The 20,240-nt window shown below is 38.4% G+C and overlaps 1 protein-coding gene across 3 annotated transcripts in view; it reads right to left on the bottom strand.

The window, feature by feature from the left end:
- SESN1 (sestrin 1) overlaps positions 1-20,240 on the bottom strand; it is a 58,140-nt gene that overhangs the window by 35,261 nt on the left and 2,639 nt on the right. The window lies entirely within an intron of this gene.

Genomic DNA, 20,240 nt, shown 5'->3' with positions numbered 1-20,240 from the left:
TCTAAACTGTTATTGAAGGCCAAATTCTAAAATATTCAATCTACCTACAATAGTCAGAGAAAAGTGATTCCTTCTTTTTTTTGTTTTCAGAAATGAGATTAGTGTTACATTCTGACTGTTCCTAGAACTCGTGTCCTAGAGAAAAAGGATAAGATAGGTTTGTGTTATGCTTAAATAAACAAGTGGCAATTAGCAACAGAGAGTACTATGACTGGGCTATGGAGGCCTGTTTTCCTAAGCATTTCAGAGACAGATGAAGCTATAACTATAAAGGATTCAAAAGCAATTAGTGATATCCCAGACCATTTTTTCCATATACCAGGATTATTGGTCCCTCACTGGTGTCTAATTCTCTCTAGGCCAGGGGTGTCCAACCTTGGTAACGTTAAGCCTGGAGGACTTCAACTCCCAGAATTCCCCAGCCAGCAAAGCTTTGCTGGCTGGGGAATTCTGGGAGTTGAAGTCCTCCAGGCTTAACGTTACCAAGGTTGGACACCCCTGCTCTAGGCCATATTTATGAAATCAAATCCAGGCAGAGGTTCAACTTCTTCCTCCATGCATGCCCAGCTATAAGCTATCTGCATGCTCAACAGGAAGTGGCAATGGCAGTAAGGGGAAATCCTGCCCTCTCCTGAAGTTCTCATTCTGCTGTTCGCTGGCCATCTTCCCTCTACCCAAAGAGAGGGCGGGAGCTCTGAAGAAGAAAGAAGAGGTTGGTGGGAACGGCCTCATTTTCCAGGGGCTAGCTAGTCCCAGGTCCAAAGGAAATGGCTTAACACCGGTCCGCAGCAGACTGGAGACAACCTTCTATTCTCTTGCTAGAACTCTTGGGGGAGCAAGACTCAGTCCAGAAAGAATAGACAGGTAGAAATATCTGGAATGTGCTACCATTTGATCAATACAGCACTAGTGAAACAATTGTACCTGACTGTACATTAATGGGTCCAAGGTTGAGCCTGGGGTGAAGTGCTGAGTCGTGCACTGCAGAGTTCCCTTCTCGGCCTTCTGCAATTCATCATATTTATTAATGACTTGAATGAGGGGTTCAAAAAAGATAGATATCATATTTGAGAAAAGTAAAGTCCTACACTTAGGCAAGAAAAACCAAAAGTACACATATAGACTGGGTGAAACCAGGCTCAACAGCAGTAACTGTGAGAGGGATCTTGGAGTCTTAGTGGACAACCAGCTAAATATGAGCCAGCAGTGTGCAGCCGCCACCAAAAAAGCTAATGCAATTCTAAATTGTATTAACAGAGGGATACAATCAAGATCAAGGGAAGTACTAATACCACTCTGTAAAGCCTTAGTAAGATCACACCCTGAGTACTGCATCCAGTTTTGGTCACCACATTATAAAAAAGATGTTGAGACTCTAGAAAAAGTACAGAGAAGAGCAACCAGGATGATTAGGGGACTGGAGGCTAAAACATACAATGAACGGTTATAAGAACTGGGCTTGGCTAGTCTAGTGAAGAGAAGGACCAGGGGAGATATTATAGCAGTTTCCCAATATTTGAGGGGCTGCCACAGAGGGGAAGGGGTCAAGCTATTTTCTAAAGTGCCTGTAGGCCAGACAAGGAATAATGGATGGAAACTGAACAAGGAGCGATTTAACCTGGAAATAAGGAGAAACTTTCTGACAGAACAATCAACCAATGGAACAACTTGCCCTCGGAAGTAGTGGGAGCACCATCACTTGAGACTTTCAAGAAGAGATTGGACTGCCATTTGTCAGAAATGGTGTACGGGTCTCCTGCTTGGGTGCGGGTTTGAACTAGATGACCTACAAGGTCCCTTCCAACTCTGATTATCTGTTATCTGAAGCCAACACAAAAATAGAGCATAAGTTGGAAAAATAGACAAAAACCAGCATGTTGAACTTAAAGACAAAGGCGAAGTCCTACATTTGGGTAGGATAAATCAAAGGCATGAGTATACATGAGGGTACAACAGTGGTCAATGGTATATGAAAAATGAGGCTCTTGCTGGTTATTCAGGTAAACATGAAGTCAACTGTGTGAGGCATATTCAGAAAGGAGAACTGTAATGCTAGGTTGCATCCATATCAATATGGCATCAAAAATCCAAATGATGTCTATCTAAACAAGGAAGATCGTTATTTAAATCGCATTAACCCATCTTAAGATCCATGATTTCAACTGGTGTACTCTAAATATGATCAAACCTCAAACTAGCAATGGCTAAGCCAAGGGTAAGAATATAAATTATTTCTTAATTAAGATTTTTCAACAGTATTTATATGGATGAGAGTTTTAACATGGTTAATTAGAATTTAAGCATTTTGGACATTTTCTACTGAAAGGAACAAGCCAACAGTTTACAATAAGGGTTATTTTAAAACTACATTAGAAATTCAAAATGAGCTACATTTAGTTTGGAGAAGGCAAATGTGTTACTAGCCAAACAAGCATTTTTCTAGTTCTTCATTCTATAAATATTCACCATTCATCAATCTGCAATAGTCTTTGTGATTTACATAACTTTATGGTCTTTATGAGTAGCTTCTGCTGACAAATGAAAATTCCTTTTGTGCACAACAATGGGATTAGTTTTCATAAAGCTTCCAATTTTGTTTCAAATGTGTTTTGTTTTTTCTTACTTAATAAATAAAAAGTTGTAATGTTTTTTCCTTCTGAAAATTTGGTAAGTAGATAGTTACTTAAAACCTTATCTAAAAACCAACATCTGTAAAACAGCAAAATACAATTAATAAATGACATATTTATTAATATTTAAAACTGTAAAATCCATTCTTTCATTGCAGTGAGTTCTTCAAGTCAAAATGTTTATAAATTGAAATGCCTGGGAAAAGAGAAATGTTTTTGCTCAGGTGTGCTTCCTCAACTTGCTGGCTGGGGAATTTTGGGAGTTGAATTCACTTTTACCTCTGTATTTTAATATTTACTTGACACCATTGGGTGATACCCGGTAATATAGTTGGACATCTGGCCAAACATGAAGTATACCAATGGATTTTCAGTTTAATGTTCTGGTTGCATCTCTAAGACCCTACGTGGCTTTAGATTCTGCTGTCTAAAGACCACTAGTTGCAATGAGATTTGCCCACAAAGATCTGGAAAAGTCAGCTCACTTTCTTTTTTTAACCTTTCAACTCTATGTGCTATAAAACTGTCTTTGACTGCAGTGTTATTTCCCATTATTATGCAATTTTTACACTATAGGTCCATGCTTAGATCGCACATTTAGTACAAGGCTAAATATTAGTGCTTTAAGCCTTTTTGGCTTATCATCATTTACAATGAAAAGCCCACAAAGATAATACATAGTGTATGTGTTGGTGATCCACTTGGGCCACTAGAGCTGATGATAGGATGAAGTTTTCAGAGACTTCCAGAAAATCGATAGGGATGGAGCTAGCCTTACTTCGGAAGGGCAGGAGGGTGTTCCATAAGGCAGGCACCACATCAGGGAAGGTCCACTGTCCCACCAAATATAGTAGCCTAGCAGATAGGACTCATAACATGCTTCGTCTACAAGATAGCTGGTCCCATACTATGAAGGGCTTTAAGGATTAAAACCAGCATTTTCAACCCGGAAGCAGACAGTCAATCAATGCAGTTCACGGAACAGAGGTATAATGGGTGCTGTTTCAGAGGCATTTGGCATCAGCTGAAGTTTTCCTATATTCTTCAAAGGCAGTCCCATGTAGACCATAGTAGTCAAATTGGTAAGTGACTGGAACATGAGCAGAGTCCTCAATCTAGGAACAGGTGCAACTGGTGCACAAAATGAAGCTGTGCAAAAATACCCTCCTAGCCACAACTGCCACCTTTTCTTTGAGCAGGAATCATGAGCCCAGGAGGATTCCCAAACTGTGCACCAGCTCTCAAACTGTGCACCAGGTCTGTTTAAGGCAGTGAAATCCCACCCAGCACCAAAAATGGCATAGTCACAGAACTGTCAGGTCCACAAACCTAAAACCACTCAAGTCTTGCCAGGGTTCAGCTGAAGCCTCCAGATCCTCACAAGTCTCCAGGCACCGGGATACAACATCTGTGGCATTGCTCAGTTTGCCAAGGGCAGAGCTGCATAATTCAGATATTATCAGTATGCTGATGATACCTTAACCCCACAGCGTTGGATGACCATACCCAGCAACCTCATGAAGATGTTGCATAGGAGTGGAGAGAGCACCGACCTTGCAGCACCCCACGTAGTAGGAGCCAAGGGCAAAATCTCTCCCCTACATCTCTCCCCCTACATCACGACTGACTGGAATTGACTCTGGAGAAAGGAGGTGAATCAGCACAAGACAGTGCGCCCTTATCTTTTGAGCTGGTTCAGAAGGATACCATAACGATGGCATCAAAAACTACATAGAGGTCAAGTACAGCCAGGATGGATACACAGCCCTCATTCCATCCTTGCCAGAGATCACCCAAAAGCCCGACCAATGCCATTCCTATCCCATACCCAAGTCTGAATCCTGACTGAAAGGAATCCAGATAATCTAGTTTGTCCAAGGTCCTCTGAAGCTGTTCTGCAATCACCTTCTCCACTCCTTCCCCCAAAAGGTAGGGCTAGACAGTGGATGAAAATTGTCTACTCTATGGGGTCCAGAGGCGGCTCCTTGAGGAGAAGGTGAACCAAGGCCTTCTTGAAGGTAAAGGAAAAACCCGCTCAAAGAATTCACCATTGCTAGACTCCATTCACATCCCCAGGACCCCTTTAATAAGACAGGAGGGGCATGGATCTAAACAGCAGGCAGCTGAGCTCAGTCCTTAGGACTCTGTCCACTTCCTCAGCCCAACAAGGGCAAATCATTCCCAGACAAGTAGGTAAGATTCCTTCTTAGCATCTCCCCTGGACCTGCAACAAGGCCAGTGTTCAATTGCAAAGATTCCGTCTTAGTTAAGCTGTTCCTGAACACAGGTTCTGTAAGGCTCTGTTGAAAGACTGTAACACCTGTATAGTCCAGCCAACAGGTCACACAGGCCTAAAGAAGATTCCTGCTTAGTGATATGTAACAGCAGAGTTGTTACATTTTTAAAACAATGAATAGTAATGAAATTGTTTTGTAATGCCATGTATGCCATAGCCTCCCCAAATAAAGATTAGTTTGGAAATATAGGCAGATTATAATTTTTAAAAAACAGTATTTATTATTGCTTGCCATTAAAATTCAAAGTGTTTTAACAAAATACAATTTAGTAGGAACACAACAGAAAATGGGAATGAATCCTTTAATTAAATGAGTTAAAGTACATTTATATTTGAACAATATAAGGTAAGAAAGAAAGCATCATTTACAGAAAACGGGGAGGGGATAATATTTTTAGAATAAAGGGTTTTTGAAACCGGAAAGAAAATTAATTCAATTATTAGATATGCAAGTAACTAAAACCCCAAATTCTTAAGTTTATCTATAGCCCTAACTCCACCACTAGAAACTCCCCTCAGAACAACTTCTTTCAGCAGAGGTCCACAAATTCAGTATGACGATCAAAAAAGGTCTGCCCTTTTTTTTATATTGGTATAAGTAAAACATAGAATCTCTTACAAAATGTCATCTGGTATTTTTATAACAGGACACTGCATCAGTGTCTCCGCTTGCTACAAAATCATAGTTATATTCTGGCTTCTAAAATGGAACAAAATGCGAAATACTTATTTTGCTTCTCTAAAACAGAAAATGAAGAAGAAAATAGAAAAGTAGTGTTTTCATCTTTTCCTTTCTTCTTTTTTCTATATTTCAGTGCCTTTAATCCAGTTTTTTTTTATATGGCAGCAAATGAAGTCTGGTTTTGAAATTTGAGAATAATAGTTCAGGATTCTGTAAAATTAATTACCAAAGAGGCTTCACAGAAAAGAATGTGCAACCTTCTGAAATCTTAGACCACTGTCAGCATGCACAAAATTTACATGCGTTATTCTCAGAAACAATTTGGAAACTTGGCGTGAAAACAATTTAAATAAAATTCAGTGGAAAAATATGTACCCATTGGCAGTTATTTTTCCCTAGACAGCTGTTATTCCTAAATTGTTTTTTTTATGCAAGAAACATTTAAGAAGTGGTATCCCTAAAAACAACTACAGAATTGCAATTCTTATCACTTATGCATACAGAACATGGATCATAACCAAAGCCTCCTCCTGAGCTATCTAAACAATTCCATATTATTAAAAAGAGGCCAGTTTGTAAAAACATAACACTGTTCACTCACACAATCATAGTATTGCTTTAGAATTTTATAAAAGCACTTGTTTTAAAATCAAGTATAATAAGGGATTATTGAGAAACTGCAGCCTACGCTAACCACCCACAATCAGAAAATTTCATAGAATTTCAAATTAAGAATTTTAATTTGTAAAATGTTTGTATTATTTTCTTGCTTCTACAAATGCAATAGATATACACAAAAATGTAACCATCTATGTTCTTTGTAGATTATTATACTATTTCTCTGGCCATTTTTACTATTTGAGAAATAATCCTAAATTTCTTTTTAAAAGTTAACATATAGCTTAGCATGCTTACATCACCACCCCCTACCTAAAACATAAAGTTCCAGTCCTATATATGTGATAGCCAGGAAGCAAATCACCATGAAATGAATAGATTTTACTTTCAAGGAGACATGTATACAACTGTACTGTCAGACAAGTCAAAGGACTTACTGTTCTCAAAAGAAATATTTATTCATTCCCCTTATTCACTACTAACCCAACCAAATAATTTGCAAATACTGTAATCATGTTTGTTTGAATATGAAGCATTGCATAAAAGGTTCTCTGAAATTCAGAGAAGATTCTATCTTGCTTTTAGGGATAAACAGATTCCAAGGGTGTGATCTCCTTCAGCCAATCACAACTCCAAGCCACAATGCTGCCATTCGTTCATGTCCTATGACAGCAAAGAGAGGCTTGTTTTTCTGCTTTTGTCTGAAACCTTAATGATGAATGGCTGCTTCAGGGAAAAGATTAAGCAGTGTTGTTAAGGCTTGTTATGAAAAACAGATGAAACAAACAAACAACAACTAATAGAATAATACCTCTAAAATCCACCCGAATTTCAGGGAGAAAACATACTTCACCCCAGGATCTGTAATATTCCAACCTGAATTTTTGTGACCAAATTTGACATGACAGCAGCAAAATTGGATCAGTGTCTAAATCTCTAGGAAGGTGGGGGAAAGGAACAATTTGAAGTGCAATATGGCCAAATGTGAAGAGCTGAGTTTCCTGTTCACCCTTCCTCCACAAAACTACTTTAAGTGGGCATACTTTTTTTTTTTTTTTTTTAAAAAAAAAGCAGGGTTGTTTTCCATGCCCAGACAGAATTCTCTCTGGAGAAAAGGTTTTGAAAGCGAATAATTATGGGTAAAAAGGCAAATATGGGGAAAAACTGAGCTCTCACTTCCACTGATACTCTTCTGGACAAAGTCTGCATACACACTTTGCAGAGGATGTGGCTTATGCATTACTTTTGCCAGCCATCTCTTGCCAAGGAAAACAACCAGAGTATGAATTTTTACAAACATAATTTAGGGTAGTAAAAGCAGGTCATCAGTTGAACTGAAAATGGTGTTTACTGTGTACACATTAATTTACATGGCGTAGTGACACTTTTGCCTGCCCTGAATGAATCTGAAAGGCGAAGGTAAAGGGTCCTCAGAGTCTCTAGCTTGATTCAGTGAACTGGAATAAACAAATACATTACAAGTAGTCCTCCACTTACAACCATTCATTTAATGACTATTGAAAGTTGCAACATTTTGGAAAAAGTGTACTCAGATTTATGACTGTCATATCATACATACCCCATAGTCACGTGACCATAATATGGGCACTTGGCATACTGTTTCCTAGTATGATTTGATTGCTTATTGTACCCTATGACTATTATTAAGTGTTGTACCTGATGATTCTTGACTCTTGACGAATGTATCTTTTCTTTTATGTACACCGAGAGCATTCGCACCAAGACAAATTCCTTGTGTGTCCAATCACACTTGGACAATAAACTATTCTATTCTATTCTGTGCTATTTGCTCACATTTATGAGCTTTAGTGATCTTATTGATTTGCTTAACAACCACTGTAAAAATTGTTGTAAACTCAGGTCTGACTCATGACCACAACTACTTACAATGGAAATTCTGGTCCCAATTGTGATAGTAAGTCAAAGACTACTGTAGCTTTGTTGATAACAATACAAATGACTGGCCGCTGCCTTCTGGGATTTTAACCCTGGATTTCCTTGATATCTCCCCTCCATCTAATAATTTGCTAGCTAAAAATTTGATAGTTCCCTTACTTCATCACCCCAAATCCTGCCTCAATCTACTTTCATATTTTTTCTTGCTATCACTTCATACATCACAACATTTCTATGTTAAATTGCCTACTGTTGGGATTATGAAACTTTGCATGCCCTTAGGATATGTAATAACTTAATGCCTTCATTCAATTTCAGGCTACCTGACTCCCCAGAGCTTTGCTCAGCTTAAATTTTAAAAAAATTTAAATAAATTTGAATGAAAACAATCAGTGAAAAAGAATACAGCTGACCAAAATGGGGGTATAAAACCCAAAAGGGTTCAACTATCTGTTGTGGTTAGCTGGCAGCAGGTGCGGATGGCTGAGGAGAGCGAGGACTCAGATGAGGGGCCAGGACCACTAGGGAGTGGACTGCTGCCTTCAGAGATTGTGGGAGCTGGCTGCAGCGATGAGGAGGTTCCCGAGGAGCCTGTGCCAAGTGTGCATGAGTGCAGGATTGCTCGCAGGAAAGAATAGCTGCAATAGCACTGGCGACTCGGGGGTAAGGCTGCAAGGTAATGGCCCCTCCTTCAAGAAGATAAAAGGCAGCTGTGAAGTGAACATTCTTTGCAGGAAGCAAAGATGTTTTGAAACTCAGCCTCGTGGACATTACAGTATCTCAAGTATTTGAAGACTCTTGTGTTGTGAAATATTTCTTATCTGTGATTCCTGGCAGTCTCACACAGTTTTGGCAAGGTTTGTGTTTATCAAAGTTAATTAGTTTGCACCAGCCTTTTAACCAGGGATTCGTAAGATTCATTAAAAGGTTTCTATTCCCTTTGGTTATTGTTTATCTTATTGGAAAAGAGTTTGGGTCAGAACACTATAATTCTAGCCCAGGGGTGTCCAACTTGCAGCATCACGTGACGTATTGTGACTTCCTCCCCCTTGACTAAACTGGGCGTGGCCAGCACCTGACACATCTGGCCTGCAGGCTGTGAGTTTAATACTCCTGTTCTAGCCCAAGGCCTGGGAGAACAACCAGGTCTTTAACAACTTACAGAAAATCAAAATACCTGGGTAATAATATATTAATAGACAAAAGTGTGGATAATTGATGTGACAATACCAAGGGAGAGTAGAATACAACACAAACAATGGGGAAGATGACAGAGGATCAAGATTTGAAAATGTAAGTTGAAATTTTATAGTATAAATTGGAAGTGGTGCTCCCGGTGGTTATCAGCATATCGGATGTCATATAAAAACCCCTGGGCGGCACTTAAAAAAATCTGCAGATTGACAAAATTTCCATCTGTCAAATACAAAGAGCCATGCTGCTCGGATCGGCAGATACAGGTAGTCCTAAACTAGTCCTGTACCATTCATTTTATTGGCCATTCAAAGTTACAATGCCACTGAAAAAAGTGACTTACAACCAGTCCTTGCATTTATGACCATTATAGCATCCCTATGATCACGTGGTCAAAATTCAGGCCCTTGGCAACAGGGCCCGGGGTCATGCGATTGCCATATGCTGGCTGCCAACAAGCCAAGCCAATAAGGGAAGCTGGATTCACTTCAAGAGCACATGATTCACTGAACTGCATTGATAGGCTTAATAATCCTGGCAAGAAAGGTAATAAAATCAACGCAACTCACTTAAAAACCATCTTACTTAGGCAATGGAAATTCTGGTCCCAGTTGTGGTCATAAGTCAAGGACTATCTGTCCTTGACTTACAACCATAATTAGGACTGAAAATTTGGGTTGCTAAGCAAAAAGGTATCATGTGACTGCATCGCCTAGTAGCTGCAATCCCAGCAATCTCCGCTACCTTTGTTAAAATAATTCTACCAGTTGTTAGCTGAGGTAAGGACCCACCTCAATCAAAGCCATTTCTGTCTTGGTCCCTCCCAGCCCTGAGCCTAGGAAGATAAGGAACCGTCTCTGACTCCCCCGAGCCACCTATCTCCCCCATATCACTGGCCCTTTGGCTCTGCGGTCGAAGTCATCCTTGCTACCCTGCACCTCAAGACCCCTGCCACCCCTGCTAATCTTCATCACCATCTTCTTGTTCCTGGCCTGGCTGCTGTGGTGTATGGGACTGGTTTCATGTGGCAAATAAGAAAAAAAAGCATAAAGCAGTAGGAAGGGACACAGCACACTAAAACTCCCCTTTGGACCATGTTCCTGAGCTATATGGGGGGCTGGCTTCACACCGCAAAAAAATTGGAAAAAAAAGGGGGGCTGCTTTTGGCTGCCCTCTCCCCATGTTCACAAAGCCAGCCCCAGCCCCACCCAGGAGCTTTTTTGCAAACAAACAAAAAAGCCTTTTTACTATTGCAGTAAATCAATGAAAATGATTTCATTTTCTAGATACTAGAATGTAAAAATCATACTTTTAAAATAGAGAATAGGCTTCATTTTATGTAATCTCGTGGACATCAGTAAAATGTTATTGAACTGGATTCTTTTCACCAAGAAGCTTTCCACTTGTCACAGAACCCTGTGCCCTTTTTGCTATCCATTTTTGTTGACCTTCAGCAGAACTCTGTTCATACGTTAGTATTCCCATACGATAAAGCAGAAAGTATTTTGTTAAGTTAGTTAAGCAGGATTCATACAGATGAGGAATTGATGCAAAATCTATTGTGGCTCTCTTAGTTAATCTATGAGCAAAATACACATTTTCACCATGAGAACCATGCAGTACTTCTAAAAGTTGTCACATTCCCACCTCCTCCCTCTCACTATTAAGGGTTAGAAAAATTAAGTAAGAATTAGGGCAATATTGTTACCTAGCAGCATCAATTACAGTAACATTGCCACAGAAGGAAAGGTGGGGGACACAAGAGTTTATTCCATTGGTTCTGGTGGGAAACCAACTGTTTATTATTATTTTTTCCTCATCTGTTGCTTATTAGTAGTCATTCCTATCTGGACATCTAAAATGTTTCAAGTTAGTCATAAGTTTTATATTTTTAAAAATCACTACCTATATTTGACAGTTCTTCCCTATTCCCTTTCCCTTGTTCATCTTATTTACCTATTTATATAAGCAATTCATATAGCCTCCTATCTCACAATAATGACTCTCTAACTTTTGTTATTTTGGTTTTAGCCTCTTCTTCAACTTCTTAAATATTAGATTATATCTTTTAATTATTTATACCCAACTGCACAGTTTACACCAATTTTCTTTTCCAGATGTTGACCCTATTCCTACAATTACCAATGACTGTACCAATGATTGTAGGCTAAATTGGGGTGTGGGGGTGTACAACCATTCTGAACTTTGAAAAGGTTTTCCAATTTTAGTGGAAATATTCCAATGTTCCTCTAAACAGCAACGTCCCAAGTAGCCTAAAACAGTTTTGATACAGTAGGAACATTTCTGCTAAGGTTGGAACTCATCTATTTTGAGTCCAACCTCAAAATGTTCAGACTCTGAGACAATTTACAAGCTAAATAGGGACTATGAACAAAGTGACTTAATGCTAGTGGGTCACAAACTAATTTTATATTAAAATTGGATATATGTGAATATCTTTTCACAACTTCCAATCAATTGCCATGGATTTGGATTTTCTTATCTAGAATAAAAAATCCAAATTCCCATTCATCATTCCATAAATGCATTTTATTGTTTCAAAGGAATCCTTGTCTCACCATAATTTTGATCTTACTTCTTTCTCAAGTGGGTCATAAATTAAATATTCAGTTTGCACAATGGTGGCAATGTAGCTTATGGTAGCTCTTCGCATGCCGGTGCATATTAAACTTTTACAAGTTAAATGCATTGGGCAGTCACACTGTTAAATAAAATATTTATAGAAAACCTAGGGCAGGCCACATCTTATAAACACAAAAGGAACACGTCATTAAAAAGAAAGAATCAGTACAGCCAAGTGAGAGAATAAATGAAGTATCCATTGCCTACACAAGCAAATTCTTTACCTGAAGTTAAACACATATTTAAAAATGTGCAGCACTTAAAACAGGTTTTAGCATGATAAACATAGATAACAGTTTGGATTCCCAAATAGTTCTAATTATTTAATTGGAAGTTGGAGCTACAATAGTTTTAATCCAATTTAGTAAATACTATAGATAACTCTTAATATCCCACTCTAGGTTCCATAGTCAAGGACTAACTTTTTTAAAAAAAATATTTTAATTCAATGCAGTAAACATAATAATATTCCTTCCTCCTCACAATAACCACCTTGTGAAGTGGGTTGGGCTGAGAGACTGGTTCAAGTTATATTGCCAGGTTTCATGCCTAAAACAGGACTCGAGATCAGTTTCCTGGTTTCTAGGCCATCATCTTAACTGTTGCAACAAACAAATTTCTTTGCTCTACATTGTATATGCTATGAATATACAACCTGGTTGTATATGTTTGTGAATATTTTCTGTAAACAGGGCCATAGAATTGTATTTATTGTAACAGTACTACAAAACATACCCTTAACTCCGCATATATATGACTGCCATAACCCCACAAATTTTCCTTCTAAGTCTTAGAAATAAAATCTTACAAACACTTTAATTTATCCATCCCAAGATCCTAAAGCTGAGTAGGAGTTATACATTCTCATGCTGATTGATTGGGGGATAATCCCTGCCCCTAACACTTTTATTTAGAATTAGAAGTATTCTTAGCATATCTTAATAATCATTAGAGTCTGAATAGGAAAGGACAACATAAAGCTTGAGAAGGAAGCTGCAGTACTTCTATTGTGTTGTAAAATGACCTTGGCTTCCTTTCATCCTTGCCATATCAGATTAGAGGCTTATATTATACCCTGGTAGCTCATGTGCCACTTTCAAAGAACATCCATAAGTCTTATCAGGGACCAGGAAAAATTAGTCTATCTATCCAGTTCTATCCATCTAACTGTAATTCTCACTGGTAGTTCTTAATGCATCTGCTTCACTATCTAATGTTTAGGGAATATTCAAGGAATACACATATTTAAACTGTATACAATGGGACATTCTATGATAAGATGTTCATATCTTTTGAAAACTTCTCTTTCAAATTCAGTTTAAGAAAAACTTACAGTACATTCACCCTCTATGCTTGTCTTAGAAATCTATATTCAGTGCAATTAAGAAGGAATCTAGGCAGAAATATTTTTGGTTTGAAGTTAAAATCATATACAGGTGGAACTCGAAAAATTAGAATATTGTGCAAAAGTTTTATTTCAGTAATGAAACTTAAAAGGTGAACCTAATATATGAGATAGACTCATTACATGCAAAGCAAGGTAATTCAAGCCGTGATGTGTCATAATTGAGATGATTATGGCTTACAGCTCATGAAAACCCCAAATCAACAATCGCAGAAAATTAGAATATTGTGAAAAGGTTCAATATTCTAGGCTCAAAGTGTCCCACTCTAATCAGCTAACTCAGCCATAACACCTGCAAAGGGTTCCTGAGCCTTTAAATGGTCTCTCAGTCTGGTTCAGTAGGAATTACAATCATGGGAAAGACTGCTGACCTGACAGTTGTGCAGAAAACCATCACTGACACCCTCCATAAAGAGAGAAAGCCTCAAAAGGTAATTGCAAACGAAGTTGGATGTTCCCAAAGTCTGCATCAGAGCACATTAATAGAAAGTTATGTGGAAGGGAAAAGTGTGGAAGAAAAAGGTGCACAAGCAGCAGGGATGACCGCAGCCTGGAGAGGATTGTCAGGAAAAGGCCATTCAAAAGTGTTGGGGACTTTTCACAAGGAATGGACTGAGGCTGGAGTCAGTGCATCAAGAGCCACAACACACAGATAGATACTGGACATGGGCTTCAAATGTCATATTCCTCTTGTCAAGCCGCTCCTGAACAACAAACAACATCAGAAGCGTCTTACCTGGGCTAAAGAAAAACAGAACTGGTCTGTTGCTCAGTGGTCCAAAGTCCTCTTTTCTGATGAGAGCAACTTTTGCATCTTATTTGGAAACCAAGGACCCAGAGTCTGGAGGAAGAATGGAGAGGCACACACTGGAAGATGCTTGAAGTCCAGTGTGAAGTTTTCACAGTCTGTGTTGATTTGGGGAGCCATGTCATCTGCTGGTGTTGGTCCACTGTGCTTCATTAAGTCCAGGATCAACGCAGCCATCTACCAAGAGATTTTGGAGCACTTCATGCTTCCTTCCACAGACAAGCTTTATGGGGATGCTGACTTCATTTTCCAGCAGGACTTGGCACCTGCCCACACTGCCAAAAGCACCAAAACCTGGTTCAATGACCGTGGGATTACTGTGCTTGATTGGCCAGCAAACTCACCTGACCTGAACCCCATAGAGAATCTATGCAGCATTGCCAAGAGAAAGATGAGAGACATGAGACCGAACAATGCAGAAGAGCTGAAGGCCGCTATTGAAGCATCCTGGTCTTCCATAACACCTCAGCAGTGCCACAGGCTGATAGCTTCCATGCCACAATGCATTGAGGCAGTAATTGCTGCAAAAGGGGCCCAAACCAAGTACTGAGTACATATACATGCTTATACTTTTCAGAGGTCCAGTATTGTTCTATGTACAATCCTTGTTTTATTGACTGCATGTAATATTCTAATTTTCTGAGATTGTGGATTTGGGGTTTTCATGAGCTGTAAGCCATCATCATCACAATTATGACAAATCACTGCTTGAACTATCTTGCTTTGCATGTAATGAGTCTATCTCATATATTAGTTTCACCTTTTAAGTTGCATTACTGAAATCAATGAACTTTTGCACGATATTCTAATTTTTGAGTTTCACCTGTATTCATTCAGATAACAACACTGATTACCTCACAAGCAGCCAACAAACTACTGCATTTTGAAGCTCATTTATACATATTTCAGACTAGTGGCATAATCAGGAATCCAAACTTGCAAAATTCATTAGGGATATTAAGAATATCTTTAAAACTTCTGAATGTAATTTAGACTATTACAAGAACAGTTAGCTATTTAAAATATAGACAAAACCTTTGCAAGACACTATTCAAACAGCAATATTCCCTTATCAGAATAAAGGAATATCTCAATTAATCCTAATCCTAATCCTACGTAGCTTTTTCTCTGGTAATATCACACTACTAACCAGAGCATACAAAACATTTGCTAGACCAATACTCGAATACAGTTCATCAGTCTGGAACCCATATTACGTATCTGATATTAGCACAATTGAGAAAGTCCAGAAATATTTCACAAGAAGAGTTCTCCACTCCTCTACTCGTTGTAGAATACCTTATGCCACCAGGCTTGAAATTCTAGAACTAGAAAACCTTGAATTACGCCGTCTTCGGTCTGACTTAAGCATGGTATATAAAATCATACATTGCAATGTCCTACCTGTCAGTGAATACTTCAGCTTCAACCATAACAACACAAGAGCACACAATAGATACAAACTCAAAGTTAACCGCACCAAACTTGATTGCAGGAAATACGACTTCAGCAATAGAGTGGTCAATGTCTGGAATACTCTACCCGACTCTGTAGTTTCTTCCCCAAACCCCAAAAACTTTAACCTTAGACTGTCTACTATTGACCTCACCCCTTTCCTAAGAGGTCTGTAGGGGGCGTGCATAAGCGCACCAACGTGCCTACCGTCCCTGTCCTATTGTTTCTCTTATTCTTTTATTTTTCTTATATGTACCCATTTCATGTATTCACAACTATGTATACACTTATACTTATTATCTTGTAAACAATTGGCAAATCAAATCAAATCAAATAAATAAATAAATAAATAAATTAGGACAGCAGGTGCAATTCGACAGTTTCAAAGGGAATTCTTAATTTTGTTTTTTCTTAAAATGTGGTACTTGCAATACAAGCCAGCAATTCTTATGGTGACACTGTGCCTTCCCGCATACTTTTTTTTTATTATTCATGTGAGGATGGGAAGAAGAGCATTTTGTATGACTTCTTGAGTATTGTAACCATAAAAACTCTTCCAAGATGAAATTGTCTTTCTGTGATGGATAAATATTATATCTCAAATGTGATAACCCAACATGTTCTTCTTTCATGGAAGAGTGGAAATCCTTTTCCTCTGGGCAGGAACAGGAAGAGAACTGGAGCTGACAAAACCTTTTTAAACAGAATAGCCAACTGCTGTGTAAACACATATTTCAATATTTGGCAGCAGTTCAATCAGCAGATGGTAAAACAAGACAACACAAACTCTGAAATAATAATGACTGTGAACTAGTAACTAGAAATGCAGTGCCCTCTTTTCTTAAGTAAAACCTTTAACTATCAATGATTTAGTCAATTGGCACCCTTTTTGTCCTTGAGCTTGACAATTGCTGTAGGAGGCAATCAACAGTGGTTGGCCTCAAAATATATGTTCTAGGGAGTGTACATATGTAGCTGACTATATGCAGACAACAATTCTCCCATTATTCTTTCATGTGTAAATGGAGAAGGTTTAAATTATCTTTCCCTTTGTGGTGACATCACTCTGCACCACTCTTTCTTGACAGTCAAGAAAGCACATGATTCAGTCACGCCTATGTAGAATCTTCTCTATCTGTCTCCATGCATTTCCCCAATTTAATTAATTTTCCCAACAAGCAACTATTTGACTGCATTGAAAACAGCATTTTCTCAAATGAAATCATGGAAGCAGTGGCATGGAAGCAGGGGAGGTCTGTAAGCAGATATGAACATTTTTGACATTTTTACATTATGTATACACAGAATGGCAACTTTAAACATCTATATATCCATTCAGTAAATTACATAGTTTTAACCCATGTCCTAGATCAGGGATGTCAAACTTGCAGTCCACGAGCCAGATTCGTCATGTGTTGGCCCCACCCCTGTCCGGTTTAGCGAAGGAGAAAAAAATCACAATACATCATGTGACACTGCCGTGATGTCACAAGTTTGACACCCCTGCCCTAGATAATATATCTGATTTTTGCTCTGAGTTGTGAAAAAATGTATTGAATACATGCTATAGGTGTAACACACCAACCATTAATAGTTGGAAAAAGTAATGTTGTATAGAATAACTAAAAGATGGAAGCTTATTCTAGTGAATATTACATTCCTGCAAATATTTTATTTTGAATGAAAACATTTCTTTAGCCAGAACTAGATAGCCAAGACTTAAAACAGAATCCAGGGTAGTGAAAGAAACCACTCATAAAAATACACTTCAAGATACTGTTGATTGTTCTTTCATATTCTTGAATGTTTCATTTGGAAAGTTAATGTTCCCCATTAAACAAAATGCTCTGAGTTGGCAGAATGCTTGGAAAATTCTGTTCTCAATTTAGATTTACACATACCCTTTTCTTTAGCACTTCCTGCCTGTGCCATCCTAACAATAAGTGCCACTTGAACATACTTTCTCCAGTAATCCTTTGTGCATCACAATAACAGGAATATTTGTAAGATTTAAAGCTTTTCACCTGACACTTGTCAAAAACTCTCAAGAGCAAAATAAAGTAGAAAAGAAATTTGGGCAGACAGAAGACCACAGTTTATTGACAGGCCCAGGTTTACCAGAAAATACCTGATTTTTTTAGAGGACAGAAATCATTCTGATGTGGGGGTGGGGGGCGGAGCTGGCGTCTCAACGATACGGCATGCGATCTTGGGAGGTCTGAGATCGCTGCCGATATCTTTGCTCCTGGGTGGTCCAAACGGATCTAAACCATCCCGAAGACTTCGTTTGTCTTAAAAAACAATAAAACTTTATATATAAAAAAAGAAATCATTCTGATAATTACCAGAATTTCCATCATCTGCCCAAATCTCAAAAAGTGTGTACCTTTTTTCCTAAGCAAGCTGGACTAGTCAGCTCCTGGTTTTTATGCAACAAAAGATTCGGCATGTTCTCAAATGAGAAAGCAGGTTTAGCTTCTTTAATATAAGAGGTCCTAATCAACCAATACTCAATCTTGAACTTCTCCCTAAATACCAAAGCAAAATTGCACTTTTATGTAGGCAAATCCTTCAGTTTCAAGAAAGACAGCATGCTGATAATAGGTAGTTGATCATCACTATTCCCATAGAATAGAGGTCACCAACTGGTGGGCTGTGGGAAAATTTTGGTGGGCCGCAGAGAAATCTCACCCCCAGAGCACCCCACAAAGCAATTAATCCAGGCTACGCAGAAACACAAGGCTGCTCACCCCACATGGCCCGCGGGAACCCTCCCCGCCCACTCACTCCTTACCCTGAAAACTTGTCTGCTAAATTGCTATTTTTCCTTTTTCCGACCATCATCTGTTCTGCTGTGCCGGGAGATTTAGATTAGCTAGGAAGCAGGAAATGGTTGGATTTCTTGCTTTCTAGCTAAGCACAGCCGAACCTCCCTTAGGACTGAAGGTTTGCTTGCAAGCAAGTTCAGTGCAGACTCACAGCAAGCAAATTTGAGAGACTGAGCTAGCCGATGGCAGATAGATAAATCACTGAATGATTCTGTGAACAACTCAATCTGCCTGTTTTGCCTGATTTTGGATAAAAGTTACTTTTTTATATAAAAAAATTCAATATTTACAAACATGGTGTGTTCTGAATTAATTTTGTGAGTTTGCTTGCTAGCAAATTTTATGAGTTTGCTTGCAAGCAATTTTTATGTGACAGACTGAGCTAGCCAATGTCAGATAGATAGATTTCTGAATGAATCTGTGATTCTGTGAGCAACTCAATCTGCCTGCCTGCTTTGCCTGATTTTGGGTAAAAGTTGCTCTTTTTTATAAACAATTCAATATTGATATAAATATTTACAATATTTACATACAAGCCATACCCAGCCAGTCACATGACCAAGCCACACACACAAATTAGGCCATGCCCACAGAACCAGTTAGTGGTCCCTGGGATCTAAAATTATGAGTTTGGTGGTCCCTGAGGTCCAAAAGGTTGGCGACCCCTGCCATAGAAGACCTGTTATGGAAATCCTAACTCAGTATCTGACAGAGCTGAGGGTGGATGGGAAGAAACAAATTCAAAATTAATCTCAAGAAGGTAGAATTGCTTTTTGCCCAAACATATCTCAGCTCAGACCCTACCCCATGAAATCCAGGCAATTGTTCTGAATGGGAATTTCCAGTGTAATGGGATGGGTGGAATGTGGCAGTAGAGATTTCTAAGGGTCTCTCAGTAAAAATGCCTGAAAAATTTAGCAATTCTTTCATGAACTGGTATTTAGCTGAAGAATAGGAAACAAAGATGGGACAGATGGAACTTTACAGTGGAACTTCTCAAGGATCTGTATTAAAATTTGTGTTTATTAGCTTGCTCACAGATAAGTAACAAATGAGCAATGAAGTCAGTAGCACAAAATCCCTATTAATAACGTATAGGCTATTCCCCTGGTAGTGGTTTAAAACATCTCCATATTATCACTGAATCATTGCTTAAATGATATAAATATTATTATTAGAATTTTGGCACAAACATAGTTGAATGACCGTAGAAGATAGTCTAAAGGGGAAATGACCAGAGTCTTTTAAGTGGTAATATAAAACCCATCCTCATTATAATTTAAACCTCACCATTTGTTTCTATTTGCTGCTAATGTTCTAATGCTAATGATTCTAATAAGATTCATTTAATGCTAATGATTCTAATAAGATTCATTTAATAATAAAAACGAACGAAGAGCTTTAAAAGTAGAAAAACAAGAGTTAAAACAGCAAGTATGTTCAGATATCTCTTCAGCTTCAACTGTTCTGATGTCTCTATTATGGGAATATAAATATTCTCCTGGCTGAGGGAGACAACAACAGGAACACTAACCAATCACTTTCTTACAATGAGAATGCATATATTTGTGTATGCTCCACAGTTCAATGCTTCTATATTTCTTTCACACATACAAGCCATTTCCTGAAAATCCAACTTCAGGAATATGCATATGATTTTCTTTTCTCCCAATTATTTTTCTGTTAAATATACCTTGTATCTCTACAAACTATCTAGAGCTAGCTTTGTATATGACAATGGCTATCAGGATAATTCATGCCATT

This window comes from Notechis scutatus, chromosome 1, assembly GCF_049901735.1.
Source record: "Notechis scutatus isolate UNSWTSFEM ecotype Mainland chromosome 1, rNotScu1.2, whole genome shotgun sequence".
In the NCBI taxonomy this organism is placed as follows: Eukaryota; Metazoa; Chordata; class Lepidosauria; order Squamata; family Elapidae; genus Notechis; species Notechis scutatus.
The sequence above is the reverse complement of the archived record's forward strand: the minus strand, read 5'-3'. Positions and strand labels throughout refer to the sequence as shown.